The following is a 5,068-nucleotide window of genomic DNA, read 5'->3' as shown; positions in this document are numbered from 1 at the left end:
TCTTATAACCTACTCCCTCTGTCCGGAAATACTTGACCTTAAAATGGTTGTATCTAGACTTATTTCAGTTATAGATACATCCATTTTATCCATTTTTAGGACAAGTATTTCCGGACAGAGGGAGTATATTTTTGTTTTTTTATACCAAATTTTACATATTGAATCAATATGCATGTAACTATTTATATTCTAAATATAATTTATTTAGTAAGCGATCGTAAAATTACCTCCGATGAAGAATAACTTATTATGCATCCTAGGTGATGAATAGTATTACTATATACTCCCTCCATTCTTAAACATTTGTCTTTTTAGATATTTTAAATGGACTATCACATATGGATGTATATAGACGTATTTTAGAGTGTAAATTCACTCATTTTCCTATGTATGTAGTCACCTGTTGAAATCTCTAGAAAGACAAATATTTAGAAACAGATGGAGTATATAAGTAATTCTTCACGTCGGTCAATTGATGGAGCCACCGCTGTAAACATTTATTGGCACCGTCGTAATTGCGAAACAGTATAATGGAGCTAGCTACGAGCAACCACAGCAATTTGACGCTCTACACCATACGATCGCGTCGTTGGACGTCCAGGATCAGCTCAGGCTTTCGTAAACGGGCCGTTGCTCCGGAAATCTACCGAGGCGGCCTCTGGTTTATCGGGCCAAGTATGAACAGCCCGTTCTTCTATTCTTGGGACAATGGTCCACTCTTCTTTGCTAAGCAGCCCACGCAGAAGCATCGCTACTGCTCCTGCAGCAGACTTTCGGCTGTCCAGCGCCGTCTCTGAGACGGCCTCGCCTGCGCCGGGAAGGGGAAGTTCTACGCGCGTCCCCAACTTTGGCGGACGAAATTCCTATGGCATGCTCGCCCCATCCCCTCACTAATTCAGTCAGGCCCCCACTTCTTCCCTGCCTCTCCCTCTCCAACCGAACCCTAGCGAGAAAGCGGTCCCGTGGCCAGCGACGCAGGGGCGCACGGTCAGACGGCGGCGGGATGCTTTCACACCTTCGCATGTGCGCTAGAGTTAGCAAGATGATACGAGCGAGGGGTAGATGGGATTGATAGGGCTGTTCTGCTTTGTTAAGACTCAAGTATGATGCATGTTCGTTGGCAACATTGTGTTCAACAGCATCTCCCAATTTAGTCATGTTGTAAGTAATCAGGTGACCTTATCTATGATGCCTGCTTTCTGTGTTGATTGCAGTTCTCTGCAGGCATCTAATAAAGCATCTCGCTATTTCAATTTCAGTTTGTTATGTTTTCCCACATTAATTCGAACGTAGGCCAGGGGAAAATTCAGGATGTGATCATGCATTTTAGAGTGAACTCAAGGTTTCCTCCTTCCTGGAGCTCTTAATTCTAATCTCTTGGGCGTTTTGGGGCACCAGAATTGATTTATCTTCTAAGGCATTGGGCCAAATCTTTATTCATGCAGTGTTTTAGGAAGAGGCAAACAATGCAAAGAGGGAAATGCCTTATGCCTCCCTGATAATAACCAAAAAAGAGCAAGTAAACTAAAGATTTTTGAGAACTCACATAAGATGACAACTGATCTAGCTGATTATTTCTATCAAGTTCAGAAATGTCTGTTAAAGAAAGAGGATTGTTTTGCTATTATGTTATCTACAAGGCCGCTTGTCAGTTTTTGTGTGGTACTGGATTTTCCTAATCTTCGCTAGCTAATGTCTCATAATTATTTCACACAAGAATTAGGTTAGCATCATTGTTTATAAACTATTATTATTATTATTATTATTATTATTATTATTATTATTATTATTATTATTATTATTATTATTATTATTATTATTATTATTATTATTATCTATTTATTTATTTATGAATAGGAAGCTCTGGAAGCTCCATATAGCAAGGCTCCGGATTGGTCTAAATGCGCATATTCTGGTCCGACAAACGTGTTGCAAATTACCATGCAGCAGTGTAAGTTAAATTTTTGCTTAGTGTACCAGGTATGTCGACTTCATGAAGAAAATTACAATATTTCCTAGAGCAGAGTATTTCTATGATCTTTTTATGTGCGATTTAGCTATTTTTCATATTTTAGCACGTGGATATATAGATTTCATAACTTGATTCTTCACAAAAATCATTTCGATGGTGGTATACTGTCTCATGTATGTGAATACATCCTTTACTATCTAAACATGCGAGGTTCTCACTGAGTACTTTAGGTTTGTTCATCTTTGCGGAATTGCAAGTTTGTTTCTTTGGCATTGCCGAAAGGCTGCCAATGTCAACCATACGGATTTGGTTATATGTTACAACTCCTAATTTCTCGAATATTTCTATCATTCTTTCCTTAAGATGGACGGGCGCAGCAAAGCGCGCCTCTATGGTCTAGTTTTACCTTGTTATAAGATTACCTCGGCGTGCGGTTAGCCCATCGTGGGGATTAGGAGCTAGCAGCACCCATATCTCCCGATCTATTCTCAGAATTTCGAGTTCAGAGTCTCGACGGCGAGTATTGCTTGGCTGCAGTGTGCGGCTCGACGGCAAGTCCTCGTCGGCAGCATGTCTGCGCCGGGTCTTGGTGTCGGTGCAGGTGATGGTCATGGCAGCGCTTCTGTGGCATCGGTGGACCAGTCAGCGGCCAGCGAGGAAGCATCACGACGGCTGCGCCATGTCCCGCGCGATTAGTCGCCGGATGGCCCCGGCGTGGTGGATCCGCTGTAGGAAACCACTACCACATCCCACGCGAAGAGGCCGCGGTGACTCACTTGGGCGACCAGCCCCTGTTTAGGGTTCCGCTCCTGTAGCAACGCCCGGGGTCCTCCAGTCCTTCAATCCATCCATTTTGACAGCACCGTCACCCCTAAGATGTGCTACGAGCTCGAAGTCTGCATTCGTTTTTGTTCCAAATGGTATGCTGCACACCTACATCTCAAGTGATTAGGTAATTAGGTATATCTCATGTCACATCCCTAGTTCTGGTATGACCTAGGCTAGCCTTCATGTTTGCATCATGTTTAAATTCCATTTAAATTTGAAATGGGGATTTGTGAAACCCTCAGAATCATTTCTGAAAATGACCCAAGTAAAAATTGCTCCAAAAGGGTCCAAGAAAATGCTCATGTTGCTCTCTGAAAATATTGGACAGAGATAAAAATCAAACTAATATTTGTAGGAACTCATAAATTTTTATTTTGGACTTTTGAAGTTAATCCAGTAATTATTTGCGTTGGATAAATATTTTTATATCTATGAAATATTGTCCAATAATTCTGAATTTTGGTGAGGGGTTTTGGAATAATCCCTAAGGCCCCTGAAAAAATTGTCAAAATTAAATAAAATGATTTGGTATTTTTATCAAATCAAAACAAATGTCAGAAAAATAGAAAAGAAAACAAATAAAGGAAAAAGCCTACCTGGACCTTACCTGCAGCCTGGCAGCCCAGTGGCCCAACAGGCCGACCCAGTTGACTGGCGCTGCCAGTCGTCGTCTCCACCGCGCCAGAAGGACGCCGTGCGCGAGCACACGCCGGCCACGTCCTGCTTTCCCGCTCGCCGCTGGAGGCACCCAACGACGCCACGCACTCGCCCGAACCCGTGCTCCGTGCCGCCGGCCATGGCGCCGCCGTGGCCAGAGGCCGAGCCAGCCGCTCCCGCGCGCGTCACCTTGCTCCTGGTGACACCAGGAGGCCGTAGAGGCCCTCCGCTGCCCCTGCCGTGCCCCGTAGCTCGACTCCATCGCGAGCCTCACTCCGGCGAGCTCCGGCCACCCCTCCTCCTCCTACCTACCCCACTGGATGCGCGAGAGCACGGGCTACGCCCCGGTGCTCCCAGCCGCCGCCCCCGTGCCCTGCAGTGTGGACGCCGCCGCGTCCAGAGGTCGCCGGCGACGACCTCGCCGGCCTGACGTGCGGGCCCGACCTGCCAGGTGATTAGCTTAAGGCTAATCACCATTCCTAAGGCTAATCACCATTTTTGCTAACCCCCTGACACTGACAGTGGGCCCCAGAGCCACTAATCTTAATTAGATTAGGAATAACTCCTCTGTTAACTAACTAAGTCACAGACATGTGGACCCCACATGTCAGGTTTGACCTGGTCAGCTGCGTTGACTTGCTGACGCAGGCATGACACAATATTTCATTTTCTGGTTTAAATTAATCAGGAAATTCCAGAATATATTCAAAACTTCAAAAATTCATAGAAATTCAACCGTAGCTCAGACTGAAATAATTTATATATGAAAAATTATCAGAAAAATTCAATCTATCCATCTGTACCACTTTCATGCATGTTCAACCAACTTATACCACTGTATAAGTGAAAACATGATAATGGCATTTTAAATGCTAAATATGGAGTGCATATGAACCCTTGGTCCATATGGACTTCATTTAAATGGTTACTAGATGCATTATTGCAATCATAACATCATTACCATGTTCATGCATCATAATGTTGCATATGCTTGTGTTTTGATTTCCGACACCGTTCCTTCTCGATAGGTCCTGCTCCGGAGAGTGTTCGAGAGTACCTGTCTGAGGAGCAGTGCCCCCCCTGTTGATCTACCAGGCAAGCAACCCCCCTTGTTCATTCCAATACAATCCTACTCTCTCGCTCCTGTTCTCATTTATTGCATTAGGACAACAATGATTCAACTGCTATTTTATGTTGCGGTAGTTGAACCCATTCCTCTGCATGACCTGTCATTGCCACAGTAAATAGTTAAAACCCACTAGCATGTGTAGGAGTTGCTTGAGCCATGTTGTGTTCTTGCCATGCCATGCCTGCTATTGCTTAGAGTATGTCAGGTCTGATTCATTGGGAATGAATTAGAGTACAGTGCTATGTTCTGATGTTGAGAGTTAAGAGTGTGAACACGATTTCGTAAAGGTAGCGGTGAGAGGCCATGTAGGAGTACATGGTGGGTTGTCTCACTGGTACCGTCCCTAAGAACTGAGTTCTATGTATGTTGTCCAAGGACTAGCTACTACCACACGTTGGGTTCCGGTAACTCGACCCCTCTCGACTTATTAGCCAACTTGATCTTTGTCCAGGAGTTGCAAATAGTTTCTGGTGTTGTAGGTA

At 44.4% G+C, this 5,068-nt stretch overlaps 1 pseudogene; it reads right to left on the bottom strand.

The window, feature by feature from the left end:
• LOC119300507 overlaps window positions 1–3,598 on the bottom strand; it is a 10,446-nt pseudogene extending 6,848 nt beyond the window's left edge.
• Between the last annotated feature and the right edge of the window lie 1,470 nt (window positions 3,599–5,068).

This window comes from Triticum dicoccoides, chromosome 5A, assembly GCF_002162155.2.
Source record: "Triticum dicoccoides isolate Atlit2015 ecotype Zavitan chromosome 5A, WEW_v2.0, whole genome shotgun sequence".
NCBI lineage: Eukaryota > Viridiplantae > Streptophyta > Magnoliopsida > Poales > Poaceae > Triticum > Triticum dicoccoides.
The sequence above is the reverse complement of the archived record's forward strand: the minus strand, read 5'-3'. Positions and strand labels throughout refer to the sequence as shown.